This window comes from Nicotiana sylvestris, chromosome 7, assembly GCF_000393655.2.
Source record: "Nicotiana sylvestris chromosome 7, ASM39365v2, whole genome shotgun sequence".
Taxonomy (NCBI): Eukaryota; Viridiplantae; Streptophyta; class Magnoliopsida; order Solanales; family Solanaceae; genus Nicotiana; species Nicotiana sylvestris.
The window spans coordinates 169,147,138-169,172,005 of record NC_091063.1 but is presented as its reverse complement, the minus strand read 5'-3'; positions in this window follow the sequence as shown (position 1 = coordinate 169,172,005).

Genomic DNA, 24,868 nt, shown 5'->3' with positions numbered 1-24,868 from the left:
AAGGTGTCACACCTTCTTTTTACTGAACTCGGAAGGGTATAAAGGAGTTTTTTCCAATTTAAGTGACAATCGAATCAGGATTATTTATCTAAAATCAGAGTCGTCACTTGGGATAATTTATGGTGTCCCAAGTCACCGATTTAGAATCCCGAATCGAGGAAATTGACTCTTATTTACGGTCTGCGAACACAAAAATCCAAGTAAGAAATTCTGTTAACCCTGGAGAAGGTGTTAGGCATTCCCGAGTTTTGTAGTTCTAGCACGGTCGCTTTGTTCATAGTTGGCTTATTAAATTATCGAATTACTCATTTTTAGAACCTATGTGTATTTGCCTTTTTTAACTAAGAAATTATCTTGAAACAGGTCACACGCACGTGTACCCATTTGTTTGGCGAGTCAAAAATCATGTCACATTAAAGTGTCCACAATTAATAATGCTTTATTATTATTAAGAAAAATTTAGGCCGAAGTTGCGCGAATGCATACTTCGGTTTTGTTTTTAGAATCGTAATTATGTCACGCGAACGTGTCCACAATCATGATGATATATTAAACGTGCCTTAAGCATACTACGAATATCATTTTTAATATCTAAGTTATGGAATTAATGTGAGGGCCATGAATGACTAGATTGTGGATGATACACCTTGGACTATATGAACTAGAATTAAATTAGTGGTCTATTAAGACAATTTTATTATTAAGAAAATTTGTTCAAAGTTGCGCGAATGCATACTCCGAATTGGTTTTAGAATTGTAATCATGTCACGCGAACGTGTACACAATCACAATTGTATTTTAACACGTTCCTAAAGGCTTTTCTACGAGGGTTCGTTTTAATAACTAGTAATAACACTTGTGAGGGCCATGGTGGTATAATTTAAATGGCACACCTCAAACCGTTTGTAAAGGACTATATTTGATTAAACTGTATAGGAAAGTTCTTATAAAAAAGCCACCCTTTAATCATTTAAAGCCGATTGATTTTTAGCCTACTTCTAAAGAGAGTGCTGAAAGGAGGTACTAGGTTTAATACAAACCCCAAACTGTGGCCAGACAAACGACTACCCATTTCCAAGTGGGCCTGATACAGCACTCCGAATAAACTACCTCTGGGGGGGAATAGAAGTTGAAAGGTATAGGGCTCAAGATCGAACCCAAACAGAGTAGCAAAACATTTGAAGCCTAACGAAAATGATCGAGCCCATTAGACTGTTATCATTGTGCAACAATACAATATACAGGCCCAAAATACCATCACACCCAAATGACCATGACATGTATCTAAAAGATATACTGTTTCACTATCCAAGCTAGCAGTACACATTTGGGGTTTAAATTGCTATTTAAGTATGTTGAATTCAAGATATGACTGTCATAACAATATGGAAACCTTACACCATTTGAAAATCTTTAATAGTTGGTAGACAAAAACCTTCCACTCAATTATGACTCTTAAAAGGGCCCAGATCTCAAAACCAGACTTCAACAAGAGGTAAACCCACGAAATTACAATATGAATCAACTCAGTACATGAAAACAACATCTTACTTAGGTAGACTTAAACATGTTTGAACAAAACCAAAGAAAAACATTCATCATCTGACTTAGTTTCCTTATACAGATAGTTGGAGCATTCTATATACCCAATGAGAATATTTTAAATCAGATCACAACTCAACATAACAACCTAACTCTTAACTCAAAGCTCACAAATATGATACAACATCAGTATATGAATGAGTAAACAAAAGCGCATATAAGAAAAGCTGAATTATTACATAAAATGAATAAGCTTAGAGAACATGGAGATCAAAATCAACAGGCAACATGATCAGTAGATTTCCTCATTTTGGATTACACACTTCAAACTTGCCATTCCATGCCACTTAGGGTCCAAGAAATACCTAGATGCCAAATCAAAAGCAAAGTGAGGATTTCAGCTAAATTGTGAGCAAAACAGCAACAATTGTCACGACCCTGGTTCGCCCTCCATAAACCATCATGACAGCACCTAGTCTCTACAACTAGATAAGCCTAAATTATGGAAGAAAAACTAAAATTTGTGGAAGTATACAACTTTAAATAGTAATAAAGTAATAACAGTGTTTAAATGTGCTACTCGGCATACACCATATTCAACTCTCAAAACCAAAACATAAATCCAAGACCTGGAAACCCACGAATCACAAGTTAAGATCAATACTACATAGCTCTAACTACGGAATGTCTAATAAGAACAGAAAAAATACAGAAGGGCTAAATACTAAAGCAGGAATAGAAAGGGACTTCTCGGTCTGCGGACGCGGCAGATGTACCTCGAAGTCTCTAGAGCAGTCGCCTCCTTCAAGGATGGTAGGCCTGAGTAGCGGTACCTGGATCTGCACATAAAAACATGCGTAGAAGGGGCATGAGTACACACAGCGGTACTTAGTAAGTGCCAAGCCTAACCTCGGTTAGGTGGTGACGAGGAAGGCCAGGGCCATACTGAGGTTAAATAAAATATAAAGATCAATAGTATAGAACAGAACAATATAAATGAGTACGGCAGTAAAATAACACAGGATGTACAGGGCAACAACAACTATACAGAAAACAGGTACGCATGGAAAGGAAGTATAGCTCAGCACCAATAATAATAATCAGGGATCTCCCAGGATACTGTCTTGTAGTCCCACATGTACATATCCAGTGGATCTCATGGGATCCCGTCCTGTAGTCCAACTAATAGTGTGCGGGGATCTACCAGAATTCCGTTCCATAGTCCCAAATGTAAATACCCAGTACTGGGAGAATCTACCGGGTGCATTCCTATAGTTCCATATAACTGTGTAGGGGGCTCTACCAAAATCCCACATTCATAGTCCCAAAATAAACAGACAAAAGGAGCTATCAGAATCCCACATCTGTAGTACCAAAATAAACAGACAAGGGGGAGCTACCGGAATCTCACATCCGTAGTCCTAAAATAAATACACAGCAGCAACAGGAAAATGTACAGAAATGGCAAGACTTCATATTACGGCAATAAGTGATTCTAGCCTAGCATGCTGCACAGAATTCAAGTAAGGCAGGTTGAAAAATAAAGCAATTAAGTCACTTACACATGTTTTTCTAAGCTAACAACAGGCTTAATAGTGCAAGTAATAGAAACAAGAAAGGAAACATACTAGTAATTACTTAAAGAAAACCAGATTTCCAACAATTAGCACAAGTACTCACTCGTCACCTCACATACAAGGCACTTCAATTACCAAGTATACAAATCCTAAGGGGAAGGTCCCCCACACAAGGTTAGACAAGCCACTTACCTCGAACCGGCTCAAAAATCAATCCGAAACCATGCTCTTGCCACGAGTACTCGACTCCAAATGGACAAATCTATTCAATTCAATTTCATAATGTAAATAACACTTCAAGTAACTGATTCTACAATTAAATTCTAAGCTAATACGCGAAATTAGGTAAAATGACCAAAAACGCCCCTCGGGCTCACTTCTCGGAATCGGGTAAAATTTACTTTTTCGGAAACCTCGTACCCTCATGAGTCGATATATAACAAGAACATTGAAATCGGAGTCCAAATGGCCCCTCAAATCCTCATTCAAAGGTCTCTTAAACTCAAGCCTTAATTACCCATTTTTGCCAAATCCTTTGCCACTAATTAGGTCTTTAATCACATAAAAACGAGTTATGAAGTCAAGGATATTACCTCCAAGTGATTCCCCTTTGTTTTCCTAAAAAATCTCTCTCAAAAGCTTCAAACCCGGATGAAAATGGTGAAAGAATAGATAAAATTCGCAAAGGCAACTATTTATATGTTCTGGCCAGCGATTTCCGCATCTGCGGATGCGGTCCCGCTTCTATGGAACTAATGTCGCATCTACGACTTTTCACTTAATGGCCAATTTCCGCATCTGCAACTCCCAATCTGTAGATGCAGTACCGCTTCTGCGAAATTACTACCGCTTCTGCGGTTCCTGAAGAAGTCCCCAATTTCCGCTTTTGCAGAAAATACCCCGCATCTGCGGAACCTGCTGACCTCCCTAAATTTCTCTTCTACGGCCTGTTAGCCGCTTCTGTAGCGCCGCACCTGCGGAACCCCAACCGCATGTGCGGTTATGACAGAACCAGCAGCTGAAGCTGCAACTTAAATTCCAAAATCTTTTCGTCAACCATCTGAAATCATCCCAAAGCCTCTAGGACCTCAACCAAAGGCACCAACAAGTCACAAACCACTATCCAAACTTATAGCAATCCTTAAAACACCTAAAACAACATCAAAACCTTGAATTAACCATGGATTTAATCCTAAGAACTCCAAAATTCTCAAAATACGCTTTCGATCAAAAAGTCTTTTAGACCTCATCCGAATGACCTGAAGTTTTGCACACATGTCACATTCAATACTATAGAGCTACTCCAACTTCCGTAATTCCATTATGACCCTCGGATCAAAATCTCACTATCGGACCGGAAAATTTAAAAATTCAACTTCCAGCATTTCAAGCCTAAATTAGCTACGGACATCCAAAACACACTCCGAACACTCTCTTAAGACCTAAATCACCTAACAGAGCTAACGGAACCATCGGATTTCCATTATGAGACCGTCTTTACACTATTCCGACTATGGTCAACTTTCCAATACATAAGCTCTCATTTAGGGACTAAGTGTCCCAAAACTCTTCGAAACTCAAAATCGAACATCCCGGCAATCAAAATAGCATAAATGAACTTGGGGAAAGCAGTTAATAGGAGATCAGGGCGTTAGTTCTTAATACAACCGACCGGGTAATCACAACAACAAAGCAGCCACAACCTTTTTCCAGAATTAAACCATGTTTCAGCTCTTTTGGAGTTTGAAAATTTTAGAAAATTTCTTCTAGTTTCTTGTGAGAGATCAGAAAAGGACTTAGTACAGTACTTTTTAGGGAGAATGAACTTTAAAAAAATCTATATTTTTTGAAGAAAATCCTCAGCCGTTTCTATTTTTGGACTCAAGACCTCTTCCCTAAAAAATGAGTGAAATGGGCCTTATATAGAAAGATTCTAGGGCAGCAGCACCTGATTTTATTTATTCATTATTACATCTCTTCAATTTTCCTTTGTTCAATTCAAACCCCAAACTTTAAACCTATTTGTTAAATCAGCCTATTCCCCACTTTCCTATAATTTTCCTAGGTAGTTATGAAAGATTCTTTCAATCCAAACACCCTAAATACCCTTTGACTTTCTGTTATTTACCCTTTAGAAAAATACCAGCAATTGGGCTATATAGCCAAACATGCTCAACCTGCCCCTTGGGCTTCTGTACTAACAAGCCCAAACTGAATCCCAAACCAAAATCAGTAATGAATTCAATCGAAAACTTAAGCAAGCATCCTCTGGCTTTAAACGAAAAATGGACTTTTAAAAGAAACACCCCAAAGACAATAATTTATCAACAACTGCAATTAACCTAATTGTTAAGCTACTGAGATGGAAATTCAAGCAACCTTAAATAATGAAATTAACAGAACAATTTAAAACTGGAGTCATCCAAAGACAAAAAATCAAAACCTAGATATGCTAAAGCACAAAAATTAAGGAAAATAGAAAGGGGTATTGGTTATTACCTAAACAAATGTGGAAGAAAGCTTTGACAAGCACGGACCGAACAAAAGGGGTTCGAATAACTCTGGGATGACCCGAAATGAATGCTAATCGGATGTTCTTGCTAAGAACAATCGACTAGCATGGATCTCGAGCCAACAAGAGCCTTGTAAAATCAACGAACGGTTAAAAAGACCTAAACTCGATCCTTTCTATTTTTTGTTAGATCCGGCTCTGAGAGCATTTGATGGGGATTTTGGGAAATATGGTGGTGGATTAGGAAGCAGGGGTGGGTGGTGATTGTGTGGTATGAACTTGGGGTTGATTGGAGTTGCGTCGCCGGCCGGTTAGTTGAAAGGATATTAGGGCGGCTAGGGTTTTCTTTAGGTTTAGTTAGAGACGGATTTGGGGGGTTTCGAATGGGGTATGGGGGCTGTTAGGACAATTAAATACAAATGAAGCCTCAGTTCCGGGCCGTTGGATTATTGAAATCCAACGGCTGAGATGACACAGACTCGAAACGGGGTCGTTTGGTTGAGAATGGGAGCCGTACCGGGTTGGAGGGATTGGGCTTGGCTGGAATGGGTATGGAAATGTGATCTGGGCTAGTTTTGGGAATGGATTTGAGTATTAAACTGGCCCAAATTCAAAACAGATCTCCTCTCCTTCAATTCTTTTCTTATTTTACCTTTTCTTCTTCATTTGTTTTTTTCTTTTCCCTTCTTTTATTAAATACCAAAACTAAATTCCTAAATTAATCTAAAATACAAAATTAAGCTAATTGTCTGGTTATAAAATTATAAAAATCACTTAGTTCTAAATTAAAGATAAAAATCAATAACCTAAAGAAAAAATGTAAAAATGAGCTATTTTTATGATTTTTAATTTTTATAAAATAAGTAAATACTGATTAATCCTAAAAATGTAAAAATAAAGTCTAAATGTAATGCATGGTATTTTTGCACTTTTTCATGATTTTAATAAAATAATCATGCACAGAAAAATGCAAACAATTAACAAAAAATTCTACAAAAAATCTATAAAATTGCAAATAATGGGAAAAATTTATTTTCTTTGATTTTATAGGAGTAATTCCTATAGGGAAAAAATCACGTGCTCACAGTTGCCCCTCTTTGCTCGGAAACCCAAAGAGTTTTCGTGCAAAGATAAAGTGAGCGGATATGAGCAATTTTTGCCCGTTTGAGTACTTTGTGGGAAGCATTTTTGAAAGATTTGACCGCACCTTGCTTCCGAGGTTGCCTACATATCATTGGCTATAAAGGAATCAGGTCAGTGTAGTTCGGAAAGTTTTGGTAGCTGGGACTACCAGGAAGCTGTGATTTCACTTTCGTTGCTGCTGCTACTGCTTGCTGAACCCCTTATTATACCAAGACAAAATAAAAGAAGCTAGACTAAACTATGATCTATGAATTACAAGAATCCTGTCTATAATCTTCAAACTTGATCTTGCAGTTTCTGATGCTCTATTGACTTGTACTCTCGAGGTAGGCTTCCTTTGTTGCTGCCTTGAATTGCATTATGAATTGAATTCCCTTATTCTCCAAGTGGCGCCTGATTGCCAACATTTGAACTGTATTCCCTTGCTCTCCAGGTGGCAGCCTCATTACCAAAACTTGAATTTTATTCTCTTTGATACTTTAAATTGTTTTCCTTGAAACCTGTGTTGTCTTCCTTTGAAACTTGAACTGTTTTCCTTGTTCTCCAGGTGAGTGCCTGATTGCAAAACTTGAATTGTATTCCTTTGCTCTCCAGGTGGGCGCCTGATTGCCAAAACTTTAACTGTATTCCCTTACTCTCCAGGTGGGCGCCTGATTGCCAAAACTTTAATTGTATTCCTTTGCTCTCCGGGTGGGCACCTGATTGCCAAAACTTTAATTGTACTCCATTGCTCTCCAGGTGAACACCTGATTGCCAAAAGTTTAACTATATTCCCTTGCTCTCCAGGTGGGCGCCCGATTGCCAAAACTCTAACTGTACTCCCTTGCTCTCCAGGTGGGCGCCTGATTGCCAAAACTTGAACTGCTTTTCCTCGAAACTTGACCTATTTTCCCTTATTCTCCAGGTGGGCCCTGATTTCCAACACCTGCACTGCTTTTCTTTGAAACTTGACTTGCTTTCCCTTATTCTCTAGGTGGGCTCCTGATTGCTGAACTTGAACCATCTTCCTTTGAACATTGCTGGTTTCCCTTTGTTCTCTAGGTGGGTGCCTGATTGCCAACATTGAATTGTATTCCTTTCCTCTGATACTTGAATTGTTTTCCAGGTGGGTGCCTGATTGCAGACACTCGAACCATCTTCTCTTGCTACTTGGAACTATTTTCCCTCAAAACTTGCACCATTTTCCCTTGCTCTCCAGGTGGGCACCTGATTGCTGAACTTGCACTGTTTTCCTTTGACACTTGAGCTGTTTTCCCTTGTTCTCCAGGTGGGTACCTGATTGCTGAACCTGGATTGTCCTCTTCTTAAAACTGGTTTTCTTTGAAATGTCTTTCCTTATTTCTCCAGGTGGGTGCCTGATTGCTGAACCTAAATTGTCCTCTTCTTGAAACTGCTTTCCTTTTGAACTTGTGTTGTCTTCCCTTGTTCTTCAGGTGGGCACCTGATTTCAACAGAACAGACAAAACAAAAGACATTTTTATGCCCCAGTTTAATATTAGGAACATCTGTGAGTGTTAACCGATTCTTGTTATCAACACAAATTCCTTTATCCTGAAAATTTCAAACCGAGCCTTATCTCAAAGGTGAAAAATTTAAATGCCAAATTATACTTCCCAAAAGTAGACCTATCGTTAGACCTTTGTCATTTGCGAGGGTCTCAAAACTTTACTAACTTATGTTATCCAGAAGGGTACTGGAACTTACTACCGAGCCTGTCCGACACCTGTTTTCCTCACGGAGGGTTCCTCCGAAACAAATGAAATTTTCGGCCCCTATTTCAATCAAAGAAAAATCTTGTCAGTTTGAAAATGTGGTGGTTAGTTTGCGGCATTCTTGCTGAAGGTGTCCTTTTCACTTTCATGCTTTGTTCTGCTCAGCTGCATCTGACTGGCAAAAAGTTATTTCACCTTCTGATTGAACCATAACCATGAAACCCTGAATGACTAGAGTGCTTTGTAGTCAACCTGCTATTTTAACATATATGTCTTCCCCATCTGAACCTCTATGTTTCTCCCCACAATTCACGAAACCACTTGGTCACTTGAACCCCGACTAACACCGTATTCTCCATTTTGTATCATGCTATTTCTAGCATGCCGTGGCCGCACTTTGCTTTGTGCAATTTGGAAGTTGGTAATAGGCTTTGCAATCCTTTCTTTTATTTAGCAAGTCTAACATTGAAAAAGCTTTAGAGGAATAGACCCAAAAGGAAATGAAATTCAATGACTTCGAGAGTTATGAATAGATAATAAAAATCAAAACAGAAGGATTGTTTGAGGAAGTAAAGGAAAAGGGACTTATCTGAGTGAGGCTGCTGGCATTAATGATCATGACATGTACTTCGGATTAAACAGCCTAGTCCATTCAGTCAATCCTTTTTAGTCTTCACACTTTATTGTTGGGGTTCCTCTAATCCTGATTCCTTTGCAAAGTCAACAACCTTATTCGGTTTGTGGTGCCCTGAAGGGTTTTCACCGACAAACCTCTCTCATTTATTTATCTCTCAACTTACCGTTGCCTTACAGTGCCCGTGAGAGTTTTCACCAATAAGACTCTCTCATTTTTAATTTCTCTCAGCTTTCAATCGCCTTACGATGCACGTGAGGGTTTTCACCAATAAGACTCTCTCATCATTTCCTCTTTTTTTCCTGCTCAGAATGGAGTGTTGCCCCTGATATGAATCACATCTCCACTTGCTCGACTTGGCATCTCTCGAAGACTGATCGAAATGTCTTTCTTTGGACCGTAATGTGGGCTTAGGAATTGCTTTGTTTTTTGTACTTTTCTCTTTTTCTTTTTCTTTCTCTCTTTTTCCTTTCTTTTTTTTCTTTTTTTCTTTCTTTTTCATCTTTTCTCCTTTTTATTTGTTTTCACTCTTTTTCATTCTTTTCTTTCTCTTTTCTCTTCTCTTTTTCTCTCTTATTCTTTACTTACCCTTTGCGTTCGTGTTTCTGAATTTCTCTACTGATTCCAAAAGAGGGGTATGAAAGAAAATAAATAAGGCTCAAAGGGGTATCAAAGGATAAAGTGTTTAGATAGCAGAATAAAATGCCTTCGTCATTCCAATCCTCAAAATATGCCAAGTACAAACAACAATTAGACAAACCAAAGAAATCATACATAATATCTTTTGACTGCGTCAGAATTTATAGCCATATCTATACATTTGCCTTCTATGTCTGTTAAATATAAATCACCATTGGACAACCCTCTTGTTACAATGAATGGCCCCTGCCAATTTGGGGCGAACTTGCCTTTTGCTTCAGCCTGATGTGGAAGGATGTGTTTCAATACTTGCTGACCCACTTCAAATTTTCGCGGACGCACCTTCTTGTTGTATGCTCTTGACATTCTCCTTTGATACAACTGGTCATGACACACTGCTGCCAGTCTTTTCTCATCAATCAAACTCAATTGCTCTAAACGGGTTTTGACCCACTCATCATCATCAATTTCGGCCTCAACAACAATCCGAAGGGATGGAATTTCAACTTCCGTGGGTATCACTACTTCAGTGCCATATACCAACAAGTAAGGAGTTGCACCTACTAAAGTGCGAACAGTAGTGCGATAACCCAACAACGCAAAGGCAACTTCTCATGCCATTGCCTAGAACCTTGCACTATTTTCCGAAATATCTTTTTTATATGTTTGTTGGCTACCTCGACTGCTCAATTCTCCTTGGGGTGGTATAGGGTGGAATTTCAATGAGTAATCTTAAATTGTTGACACACTTCTTTCATCAGATGACTGTTAAGATTAGCACCATTATCTGTGATGATCACCTTTGGGATTCCAAACCGACAAATGATATTTGAATGAACAAAATCGACCACTACCTTCTTGGTCACGGATTTGAAAGTTTTAGCTTCAACCCACTTAGTGAAGTAGTCAATGGCCACCAGAATTAACCTGTGCCCATTGGATGCTACTGACTCAATTGGTCCGATGACATACATGCCTCAAGCAACAAAGGGTCATGGTACGGACATTGTGTGTAATTCAGATGGCAGAGAATGAATCAAATCTCCGTGTACTTGGCATTAATGACACTTGCACACAAAACTGATACAATCTCGCTCCATGGTGAGCCAATAATAACCTGCTCGAAGAATTTTCCTTGCTAGAACATACCCACTCATATGTGGCCCGCAGACTCCGGAATGCTCTTCAGTCATGATAGCCATGGCTTGTCTGCCATCTATGCATCTTAACAATCCAAGATCTGGAGTTCTTTTGTACAAAACTCCTCCACTGAAGAAAAATGCGCTTGCCAAATGTCGGATTGTTCTCTTTTGATCCCCCGTGGCTTGTACCGGATGTACCCCGACCTGATATACTCTCTGATATCGTGGAACCAAGGTTCACCGTCAAGTTCTTCTTCTACCATGTTACAGTAAACATGTTGATCGTAGACCTAAATATGCAAAGGGTCAACATAAGCCTTATCTGGATAATGTAACATCAACACCAGAGTAGCTAAATTGTCAGCAACCTCATTGTGGATCCTAGGGATATTCCTGAACTCCACTGATCTGAACCACTGATAGAGATCCCGCAGACATTGTCGATAAGGTATGTGTTTCAAATCTCGGGTCTCCCATTCTCCCTAGATCTGGTGTACTAACAGATCTGAATCCCCCAAAACCAACACTTCTTGGACTCCCATGTTCACAGCTAACCTTAAACCCAAAATGCATGCTTCATAATTGGCTATGTTGTTGGTGCAATAGAAACGAAGCTGAGATGTGACAGGGCAGTGGTACCCTGTTTCTGAGATGAGTACAACTCCTATTCCAATGCCTTTCATATTAGCAGCCCCATTAAAGAAGAGTCTCCAACTGGGCTTTTCATCCTTTTCGACCTCGTCAATATGTATTACCTCTTCATCAGGAAAGTAAGTCTGAAAAGGTTCACATTCCTCATCCACTGGGTTCTCGGCCAAGTGATTGGCCAAAGCTTGGGCTTTCATCGCCATCCGAGTCATATAAACGATGTCAAACTCTATCAGCAAACTCTGTCACTTTGCGAGCCTTCCGGTGGGCATGGGCTTCTAAAAGATATACTTCAGAGGATCCAGGTGAGAAATGAGGTAAGTGGTGTAAGACGACAAATAATGCTTCAACTTCTGTGCTACCCAAGTCAGGGCACAACATGTCCTCGCAAGGGGAGTATACTTAACCTCATAAGATGTGAACTTCTTGCTGACATAATAGATGGCTTGTTCTTTCCTGCCAGTGATGTCATGCTGACCCAGCATACAACCAAATGAATTATCCAGGACTATCAAATAAAGAATCAAAGGTCTCTCGGGTTCTGGTGGGACCAATACAAGTGGGTTCGACAAATGCTCTTTGATCTTATCAAATGCTTCCTAGCACTCATCAGTCCATTTGACTGCAGCATCCTTCTTTAGCAACTTAAAGATAGGATCACAAGTTGTTGTGAGCTGAGCAATAAACTTGCTGATATAGTTCAGCCTCCGTAGCAGACTCATCACCTCAGTTTTGTTCTTTGGTGGTGGTAACTCCTGGATAGTTTTGATCTTTGAAGGATCCAATTCAATGCCCCACCGAACACTTTCCCATATGGAACACCAAATGCATACTTGGCAGGGTTGAGCTTAAGATTGTACCTGTGGAGCCTTTAGAAAACCTTTCTCAAATCTTTGACGTGGTCAGACTGCTTCCTGGACTTTATGATCACATCATCCACGTAAACCTCGATCTCTTTGTGTATCATATTATGGAATATGGTAGTCATTTCCCTCATGTAAGTTGCCCCAACATTTTTCAAACCAAAAGACATGACCCGGTAGTAATATTTTCCACACAGCATGATGAATGTCGTCTTTTCTGCATCTTCCTCATCCATTAAAATCTGATGATATCCCGCATAACAATCTACAAAAGACCCAATCTCATGCTTGGCACAATTATCAATCAAAATATGGATATTTGGCAGTGGGAAATTGTCCTTTGGACTTGCTTTGTTGAGGTCACGGTAATTAACACACACCCTGGTCTTACCATCTTTCTTTGGCGCAGACACAAAATTGGCTAACCACATGGGATACCGCATGACTCGAATGACCTTTGCATCAAGCTGCTTTGTGACTTCTTCTTTAATCTTCACACTCATGTCAGTTTTGAATTTTCTCAACTTCTGCTTGACGGGAGGGAATGCTGGATCAATTGGCAATTTGTGGACCACCAGATCGGTACTCAAGCCTGGCATGTCATCATATGACCATGAAAAAATATCCCTATATTCTAACAATGCTTTAATTATTTCTTTCCTGATTTGCGGTTCAAGATGGACACTTATCTTAGTTTCTCTGACATTATCTGGATCCCCTAGATTGATTGCTTCCGTTTCATTCAGATTAGGCTTGGATTTTTCTTCAAAATGATTTAGTTCATTACTGATCTCTTCAAAGGCCTCATCCCCATCATATTCTAATTCATCATCACACTCTATTTCTCGGATTATTATTTCAGAATTAGATTGGCTTTTAAGACTTGGCCGAAGATTCCTCATGCATGTCATGTCATTGAAACCAGCATAAAAAGAACTGTACAAAGAAGAAAAGAAAACAAAATAAGAGCTATCAGGAATGATGGAAAAAGGAAATTGCATTTCATTAAAAAGAAAGGATAACAGGGTTTGTACATCAACAAGCGAACACAACCCTAGAATGACCCAGATAGAAAGGAAAACAAAACAAACTACCATGACTCCTTTTGGGTAGGGAGAGGAGTAGCCTTCCAATTGTTAAGCTTTATATTCGGCCCGACGAACTGCACGTCTGCTTTGCTAGAACCTTCCCCAACTTCTACCATGTTCACATCATCAAACAACTTCTGGAATCTTTCAATTAACTCTTCATCAACGTCAATCACAGAACTTGGAATTGTCGTCACTGGGCGTTTTCTGGCACCGAGCCTGACAAAAGACCTAGAGAGACGCGGGATAGGCTTCGGAAGTGCACACGCCTTCTGTATCAACCTTCTAGCCCTTTTCACATCTGCCGTTGTTGTTTTGAATCCAAGATCGAACGTACCCAAGTTTTCAGGGAGGGACACTGGCTGCATAATACCCTGCAAGGATACACCCAGACCTTTACCTAGCACAAAGCCATTTTTCAGCATTTCAGAGGCAACCATGACGGATGCAGAGGCTATCTTTGGAGTTGGAACACATTTCCCTTCTGGAACCTTCTGGACCGGCACTGTTTTCAAAAATTGATAGACCTAAGGCCCTTTATCATCTTTGGCCTCAATAAACGGGATGGAGGAATCACTATGAGCACACAAATTCTCCTCACCATGTACGACGATCTCCTGCCTGTCCCATTTGAACTTGATCATCTGGTGCAAAGTGGACGGGACTGCATTGGTGGCATGTATCCAAGGCCGACCTAGAAACAAATTGTAAGATACGTATACGTCCAGTACTTGGAACTCCATGGTGAATTCCATCGGTCCTATTGTCAATTCAAGAACTATATCACCAACCAAGTCTTTTCCGCCACCGTTAAAACCTCAGACACATATGATGTTCTTGTGAATCCTCTCGTCATCAACTTTCAACTTGTTCATCGTAGAGAGAGGATAGATGTTTGCACTAGAACCATTGTTAACTAACACCCTGGTGACCACAGAATCTTCACATTTTACCATAAGATAGAGAGCATTATTGTGTTCAGTACCTTCCATAGGTAATTTGTCATTAGAGAAGGTGACCCTATTTACCTCAAATATTTTGTTGGCGATCTTCTCCAGATGGTTCACTAAAATTTTGTCCGGGACATGAGCTTCATTCAGAATTTTCATCAGGGCCGACAATGCTCATCTAAGTGGATCAACAATGATAGCAAGGAAATTTGAGCGGGCGTCTTTCTCAGCTGCTCCACGATAGAGTAATCTTGTACCTTCATTTTCCTCAAGAACTCCTCTACCTCTTCTTCAGTGACTGCTTTCTTTACTAGAACTGGATTATCTCTGGATGTTTTAGCTTTCCTTAGCTCTTCTGGGGCAAAGCATCTCCTTGAACGAGTTAATCCTTGGGCCTCATTGACTTCTTCTTTCACTTCCTTTCCCTTATAGGTAACTATCATCCGTTCATAGTTCCATGGTATAGCCTTGGTGTTGATTATCGGAAATTGGGTTATATGCTTGATAATAACATGGTCCGTACAGGCACCCTCTACAATTATGATAGGCTTATTTGCCAACCCTGATATGACCATTTTTGACTTATCCTTCTTTGTTACAACATCACTTGGGGATCTTTTCTCAACTACCACAAATGGTTTGCCGTTTGTCATGCCCAACTTGTTCACTGATCCTTCAACTGTTGGTTTTTTGACGGGCTTGACCTCACTGGACCGAACCATCATAACAGATTGTGAAGGCTTTTTGGGATCCCCCCCCCGGTTATGTACTATCTTGATCATGTTTGTTTCCTCATAGGTTGGCAATGGGTTCTGATTGATGTTGGGTGCCTCTAGAGTTTGGACTTCAATCCGGTTTGTGTCGATATGCTCCTGGATGGCATTTTTCAAGTGCCAGCACTTCTCCGTATCATGACCCGGAGTACCAAAACAATATACACAGCTCAAGGAGTAATTAAGATTCTTTGGATGAGGGTTTGGCAATTTCAACTCAATTGGCCTCAGCATATCCAACTGCATCAATCTATGGAATAAACTGGTATAAGACTCCTCCAATGGGGTGAAAGTTTTCTTTCACTGCAACCTCTCGTTTTTGAACACTGGATTAGGTCGGAAACTTGGGCCGACAGGGTTTCGGTAGGCTCGTGGGGGTGTGTAAGCATTTTGTGGAGCTGGGTAGGTGTTTTGTGGGGTTAGGGCACGCCATTGTAAGTAGGAAGGAGGTTTTGTATATGTTTGGGTGTGATGGACAGAAATTTGAGGGTCTGTTGATGGGAAGTTTTGTTGGGGGTAGATTATATGGGGTTTGGGTGTAGGTTCAATGATAGGGTCGAGGCTGGGTATAATGGTGTGACGGGCCCCTCGGTCCAAACCATGATCCCGAATCAACTGTTGCCACATCTTCTTTCTTCTTCTTTCCGATCACTCCCTTGGTACCATTCTAAATGGCTTGGGTAGTTGTTTTGATAGCTGAGTAACTCATGATTTTGCTTGATTTAAGCCCTTCTTCCACCATTCCACCCATCTTCACTACCTCGTTGAAAGACTTGCCTATGGCCGATATCAGATGGCCAAAGTAAGTAGGCTCCAGAGCCTGCAGAAAGTACTCCACCATTTCGCTCTCCTCCATCGGGGGGTTAACTCTTGCCGCTTGTTCTCTCCAGCAAAAACCGTATTCTCTAAAACTTTCACTAGGCTTCTTCTCAATCTTAGTCAGAGACAAACGATCTGGAACAATCTCGATGTTGTATTGGAAATGAAGAGAGAATGCTTGGGCCAAATCATTTTACTGCAGAAACCCTTCAAGTGGGCCACCGGGTCTCCATGCCCATCATATAGATCAAATTTAGGCATCTTGAATCCCACAGGCAACTGAACATCGGGAAATAGACACAAATCTTTGTAGGCTACGCTCACCTAGCCGCCCAATCCCTACATGTTTCTAAACGATTTTTCCAGGCTTCTTACCTTCCTGAACATCTCCTCCTGCTCTGGGTTTTTAGGTGGTTTCTCAGTCTCAACTGGGAGGTCGAAACGAGGAGTGTAGGAATAATGCTCTGGGGCCTTGAAAGTAGCCTTCGGGGGATAGTATTGGTTATCTTGGGTCTGGAATAAAGGCTCACTAGAGGATCGATAGAGTGTAGCGAGTGGGGTGCCACAAAAATAGGGGTGACTAGTGGAGAGGGGTATGGGATTGGTTTAGCTGGTGGTGCTTGTGTGGTTTAGGAAGTGGTGCCTTGGTAGTGGTGGCAAATGGGGAAACCTGGAGATGAATCAGCAGTGGGAGGTTCTTGGGATTGAGCTAGTGGCAGGACGAAAGCCGGGTTGGCGGGGTATGATGGTGGTGGATGCCCTTCCATCTATGCTTGGTACATCTCTACCATTTGGTGTTTCAACTTATGTAACTCCTCTTTCATATTAACATCAGACTCTTCTCCCTTCCTTGACGGATCAATAACACTTGCATCCAGTTCTTGTCCAGCCATGATCAACTTGACTTTGGACCTGGTGTTGTACGGGTGAGTTTCCAGAATGCCAAACAAACTAACCACCTGCCTGGACTTGATGACAACAAGCAAATTTGTTAGCAATTAAGAGCTTAGTAGATAGGCAACCGCACGTTGGGGATGCAATGCACCTAAGCAGTTAATCATTTCTATTATGAATTTGAATGGCTGCTTGCGTCATCCCGGCTTTCACTAATTTCCATTTTGCGATTTCTTTCTCTCTTTTTTTCATTCTTGCCTTTCTCTGCTGATTCTTGTTTTTATCCTTTTATTCTCTCATTTTTCCTCTCTTGTTTTGCCATTATTTCTTTCCCACAGTTTTCTTGTTTTCTCTCCTTTTTTTTCACGGTTATGATCGAATCCTATGGGGATTGCCTACGTATCATAACGTCGCATGAATCAGACCAAGCGTAGTTCTGTGACACGTGCAAAATAAAATAAATAAATAAAACATTTTTTGGGGTTTTCAAATTTTCATAAAATAAAACATCTTGATTACGACAACTTCCCCTACAAAGTTAGACATAAATACTGACAAACTCAATGAGTAGACCAACAACTTCAAAAGAAAACTAAAAATACAGACTCGAAAATGAACTAACAAACTTAGAAGAAACTGACAATACAAACTCGAAAATGAACTAACAAAATACATACTCGAACAAACAAAGTCAAGAATACATAAGTGCCTCGACTGCTGCTCCAGTTGGCCTTGCTGCGGGCCTTTGCGCCATATCTTCTTGGAGGCAAAATAAGTCATCCATAATCTGTCAGACAAAAATCATAACTGAAGCGTAGAACATGGACCTGGCCATGTCTTCACACTCGTTGCACTTCATCACAATGTAGTCCGCGATTCTCCTAACCCTTTCCCTGATAATACCCTTCTCCTATAGCAACCATCCGCTTTGCTGAGATCTGGCATCCAAAACCTATCCGGTTGTATGATTTTGCTCTTGAAGCTACTGCAGGTCTTTCTCTAGCTGTGACATCAGGGCATAGCAATGCTCCCTTTCTGCTTTGAAATCTCTCGCCTGCTTGGCCATTTTGTTCTCAAGAACATTGACCTTTTTCTTTATACTCACTATTCCTTTGTCATACTTCTCTTTCAGTTGCCGAACGAAATTGGCTCGTCGCTCCGCATTCTTAGCTAACTTGGCTCGGGCATTCACGAGTTCAGCCTTAGTCTTTTGTAAATCATCCTTATAGTCACGTATTTTTTTTTGAAAGGCTATAGATGAGCTTTTCATCCTTTCTGCTTTTGCCCAGGTTCTCAGCTGCTATTCTCATTTTCGTACTTGGGCTTGGAGAACTTCATTTTCTTTGGCCAACCTTCTTCTTTCACCTTCAGCTTCTTGTGCTTGGAGATCATTGTTGAATTTCATGTTTCTCAGCTTCTCTTCCAAGGTGTGAATCGTGGCTTGATATTTTTTCTCCTTTTCTCCCTAGGCCAACCTTTCTTGGATTTTATCATCAAAAGCTTGAACATGAGGTCTCTTGGTAGGCCTCTCGGGCTCGGGCTCGGGCTCTGGTTCGTTGTTTACACAAGACCTTTTCTCAAACCATGCGGCATAATTTGGATCCACTTCCCCTTTTGCAACATCTGGTACCTGGGTGCCATTTTTTAGATACCGGCAACCATTCCAATCCTGCTAAACTTAAGTTTCAGGCAATGCAGCTTCTGGATGTAGCTCAATGACCTAGGTGGTCAGATCTTCATCTTCGGGCACCACCTGATATCTTCCTAACTGTCTTAAGACCCTCTGCGGTGCATATGACTGGATACTCCTCACACACATCAAACTCAGGTAACCCTTGGTAGCCATCATGTATATGGCTTCTAGCATCGGGAGCTATCCTATAGTCCACTCGACGTGACTTGCTTTGAGATCTTTCAAGTGGGAGACCCAGGTTTCAAACCCTTCTGGCACGTTGTAGTCTTTTACCTTTCCTCATAACTTATAATGAAATTATCCGGGATCAAACCATAACTCATGAATTTGGGGTGATGGCGAAGATGCTCGATCAACCATATTTGTAGAAAAATATTGCAACCTTCAAAGAATTGAGCCCCAGCTTTGCATAATGTCAATGCTCGATAAATGTCTGCCAGCACTAACGGAACAAGTGTATCATCTTCCTTGGTAGTGAGGATTTGTGCAATTCTAACCATACGAGTATCCACTGTCCCTTCCGCATTTGGAAAGACCATGATCCCCAAAAACGCCATAATAAAAGCGAACCGACGATGAATTTGCCAACGACCCTTATCTTGTTTGTTGCTCAAACCCTTTTCATGCGTTTCGAACCTAGATGAGTGCCCGAACCTGAAGTACAAGAAGTGGAAAGAACAACACCCTTTGCTTACATGGGCCTTATTCATCTATTTACTGATATTCAGGAGGTCAAAGAACTTGTGCACTAAAGGAGCCTTTGGAAATATAAGTTGTTGTTTTCTCAAATCCCAGCCAAACTCAATATACCCGGCCACTTCCTCCAAAGTAGGGGTGACCTCAAAGTCCGAGAAACGAAAAACATTGTGGACAGGGTCCCAAAAATTTACCAAAGCCTTGATTAGATCTTCTCGTGGTTTGATTTCCAAAATATTTATAAGGGCACCCAACTATTTTTTCACCCACTTCTGACCATCTTCAGCTAGATCATTCCTCCACATATGCTACTGCAATTGAGCCTGTTCTATGACCACTTTTGACAGGTTCTAGGCAGTGTTCATTTATACCTATGGGAGATTAAGGTTAGGTTTGACTCCGGTGGATCCTTTTTGTAAAACAGGTTTTTTAATTTCTAAAAGAAAAATCAACGGACCATGACTCCCTCCCCTATGTGCTAATTTAGCGAAAATGGTCGTTTTTGCAAACGTGGCCCCTTCCCAATTCTAGATAAATTTTGTGGTCGGGAAGTGCTATTTTAAGGAAAAATGACATTGTACCGACAGACTTATCCATTCTTTTACGAAAATTGCCCTTCGACAACTGAAGATACTCTAAGGCTATCTCGGCAAGGACGGCTTAAGACATTACTGAAGCTGGATCGGCTTATTTTGACCAAAAACCCAAACTACATTTATTTGACCACTTACTCTTTTTTTTCGAAAAATAAGGCCGAACCTTATGTAGGTTGCCTACGTATCTCACATCCGGTGAGAATCAGTCCTGCGTAGTTCGGCCAGTTTTGACATACTTGAAAAGGAAAAAGTGTTGACTTATTTTGAAATGACTCTTTTCTTTTCCTTTTTATTTTTTTGAAAAGATTTGGCAGAGTTTCGGGACATTTCCAAATACCGGGGATTTTTCAGAACCGGGCTTTATTTCCTTCCCTACATCACTCTTGGTTTTTCTCTTAATTTATTTATCTCTAGCTGGTCAGCATGCAGGCCGAAACAAATAAATGTTCATATAGCCTTGTTCTTATTTGGGTATATTTTCTACAGAAAAAGCGGGCCATGCGAACGTGTGCAACATTTTTAGAAGACTTAAAGGGGCGGCGTAAGAAGACAGTTATATACAATTCAAACAATATTAGAACGGTAAATAGATTGCAATTAGCACAAAAGGTTTACAGAATACAGTAATATCAACATACATGAAGCCAAGTAAAAATCAAAAAACAAGCTCGAATTCTTGAACCCTGAACTAGAGATTCTGGGTTCTTGTCCCCAGCAGAGTGGTCAGAGCTATCACACCTCCTTTTTTCTACCCCCGCAAGGGTATAAGGGAGTTTTTTCCAATCAAATCGGGATTATTTATTTAAAATCAGAGTCGCCACTTGGGATAATTTATGGTGTCTCAAGTCACTGGTTTAGACTCCCGAATCGAGGAAATTGACTCTTATTTACGGTCTGCGAACACAGAAATCCGGGTAAGGAATTCTGTTAACCTGGAAGAAGGTGTTAGGCATTCCCGAGTTCCGTGGTTCTAGCACGGTAGCTTTGATCATACTTGTCTTATTAAATTGTCTAATTACTCATTTTTAGAACCTATGTGCATTTGCCTTTTTTAATTAAGAAATTATCTTGAAACGGGTCACGTGCACGTGTACCCATTTGTTTGGTGCGTCAAAAATCATGTCATGCGAACGTGTCCCCAATTAATATCCCTTTATTATTATTAAGAAAAATTTGGGCCGAAGTTGCACGAACGCATACTTCGATTTTGTTTTTAGAATCATAATAATGTCACGCGAACGTGTCCACAATCACGATGATATATTAAACGTGCCTAAAGTATACTACGAATGTCATTTTTAATATATAAGTTATGGAATTAATGCGAGGGCCATGAATGACTAGATTGTGGATGGCACACCTTGGACTATATGAACTAGAATTATATTAGTGGTCTATTAAGACAATTTTATTATTAAGAAATTTTTTCCAAAGTTGCGCGAACGCATACTCCGAATTGGTTTAGAATTATAATCATGTCATGCGAACGTGTACACAATCACAATTGTATTTTAAACACGCGCCGAAAGGCTTTTCTATGAGGGTTCGTTTTAATAACTAGTAATAACACTTGTGAGGTCCATGGTGGTATAATTTAAATGGCACACAACAAACCATTTGCAAAGGACTATATTTGATTAAACTGTCTAGGAAAGTTCTTATAAAAAAAAAAAGCAACCCTTTAATCATTTAAAGCCGACTAGTTTTTAGCCTACTTCTAAAGAGAGTGCTGAAAGGAGGTATTGGGTTCAATACAAACCTCAAACTGTGGTCAGGAAAACGACTACCCATTTCCAAGTGGGTCATAGGCCCAGGCCCAATACACCACTCTGAATAAACTGCCTCTGGGGGAAATAGAAGCTGAACGATATAGGGCTCAAGATCGAGCCCAAACAGAGTAGCAAAACATCTGAAGCCTAACGAACCTGATCGGGCCCATTAGACTGTTATCATTGTGCAACAATACGATATACAGGACCAAAATACCATCACACCCAAATGACCATGACATGTATCTAAAAGAAATATTGTTTCACTATCCAAGCTAGCAGTACACATTTGGGGTTTAAATTGCTATTTAAGTATGTTGAATTCAAGATATGACTGTCATAACAATATGGAAATCTTACACCATTTGAAAATCTTTAATAGTTGGTGGACAAAAACCTTCTCACTCAATTATAACTCTTAAAAGGGCCCAGATGCTCAAAACCAGACTTCAACAAGAGGTAAACCCACGAAATTACAATATGAATCAACTCAGCACATGAAAATCAACATCTTACTTAGGCAGACTTAAACATGTTTGAACAAAAACAAAGAAAAACATTCATCATCTGACTCAGTTTCCTTATACAGATAGTTGGAGCATTCTATATACCCAATGAGAAGATTTTAATCAGATCACAACTCAACATAATAATCTAACTCTTAAATCAAAGCTCATAAATGTGATACAACATCAATATATGAATGAGCAAACAAAAGTGCATATAAGAAAAGCTGTATTATTACATAAAATGAATGAGCTTATAGAACATGGAGATAAAAATCAACAGGCAACATGATCAGTAGATTTTCTCATTTTGGATTACACATTTCAAACTTACCATTCCATAACACTTAGGGTCTAAGAAATACCTGGATGCCAAATCAAAACCAAAGTGAGGATTTCAGCCAAATTGTGAGCAAAACAGCAACAACAAAGCAGCCACAGCTTCTTTCCAGAATTTAACCATGTTTCAACTCTTTTGGAGTTTGAAAATTTCTTCTAGTTTCTTGTGAGAGATCAGAAAAGGACTTAGGACAGTACTTTTTGCAGAGAATGAACTTTAAAAAAATCTGTATTTTTTGAAGAAAATCCTCAGCCGTTTCTATTTTTGGACTCTAGACCTCTGCCCTAAATAATGAGTGAAACGGGTCTTATATAGAAAGATTCTAGGGCAGCAGCACCTGATTTTATTTATTCATTATTACCTCTCTTCAATTTTCCTTTGTTCAATTCAAACCCCAAACTTTAAACCTACTTGTTAAATCAACCTATTCCCCACTTTTCTAGAATTTTCCTAGGTAGTTATGAAAGATTCTTTCAATCCAAACCTCCTAAATACCCTTTGACTTTCTGTTATTTACCCTTCAGAAAAATACCAGCAATTGGGCTATATAGCCAAACATGCTCAACCTGCCCCTTGGGCTTCTGTACTAACAAGCCCAAACTGAATCCCAAACCAAAATCAGGAATGAATTCAATCGAAAACTTAAGCAAACATCCTCTGGCTTTAAACGAAAAATGGACTTTTAATAGAAACACCCCAAAGACAATAATTTATTAATAACTGCAATTAACCTAATTGTTAAGCTACTGAGATGGCAATTCAAGCAACCTTAAATAATGAAATTAACAGAACAATTTAAAACTGGAGTCATGCAAAGCAAAAATCAAAACCTAGATATGCTAAAGCACGAAAATTAAGGAAAATAGAATGGGGTATTAGTTATTACCTAAACAAATATGGAAGAAAGCTTAGACAAGAACTGACCAAACAAAAGGGGTTCGAATAACTTCGGGATGACCCGAAATGAACGCTAATCAGTTGTTCTTTCCAAGAATAATAGACTAGCATGGATCTCGAGCCAACACGAGCCTTGTAAAACCCACGAACGGTTAAAAATGACCCAAACTCGATCCTTTCTACTTTTTGTTAGATCCGGCTCTAAGAGCATTTGATGGGGATTTTGGGAAATATGGTGGTGGATTAGGAAACAAGGGTGGGTGGTAATTGTGTGGTATGAACTTGGGGTTGATTAGAGTTGCGTCACCGACCGGTGAGTTGAAAGGATATTAGGGCGGCTAGGGTTTTCTTTAGGTTTGGTTAGAGACAGATTTGGGGGGTTCGAATGGGGTATGGGGGGCTGTTAGGACAATTAAATACAAATGAAGCCTCAGTTCCGGGCCTTTGGATTATTGAAATCCAACGGCTGAGATGACACAAACTCGAAACGGGGTCGTTTGGTTGAGAATGGGAGCCTGACTAGGTTGGAGGGATTGGGCTTGGCTGGAATGGGTAAGGAAATGTGATCTGGGCCAGTTTTGGGAACGAATTTGGGTATTGAACTGGCCCTAAATTCAAAACAAATCTCCTCTCCTTCAATTCTTTTCTTATTTTCCCTTTTCTTCTTTATTTGTTTTTTTTCTTTTCCCTTCTTTTTTTAATACCAAAACTAAATTACTAAATTAATCTAAAATACAAAATTAAGCTAATTTTCTGGTTATAAAAATTATAAAAATCACTTAGTTCTAAATTAAAGAGAAAAATCAATAACCTAAAGAAAAAATGTAAAAATGAGCTATTTTTGTGATTTTCAATTTTTATAAAATAAGTAATTACTGTTAAATCCTAAAAATGTAAAATAAAGCCTAAATGAAATGCATGGTATTTCTGTACTTTTTTATGATTTTAATAAAATAATCATGCACAAAAAAATGTAAATAATTAACAAAAAATCTATAAAATTACAAATAATTGGAAAAATTTATTTTCTTAGATTTTATGGGAGTAATTCCTATAGAGAAAAAATTATGTGCTCACAAAAGGCATAAAAGAATGCAAATAAGTTCACCTAAGGTTTGTATCTGCCGATCATCTTGTGAGATTATACACTGCATCAAAGTTTCTGATTAAAAAACCTAAGGTTTAAAGCCATGAAGGCCATGAAAGCTGATGTGAAACATGATCTAATCGTAAAAACAGAAAGAAAAATAGACATTATGGTCCTTTGTTTAACTTTGTCACATTAATATTTTTAATAATTGAAACAATAATGTTATTAAGCTAGATAATCATATACTTTTTCTACAACATCTTTATTGATCAGGTTTGTCAAATTGCTCCTACTCAGTCTGCTGACTCACACTCCCTATAAAGGCCATCTGGTATTTTCACTTTT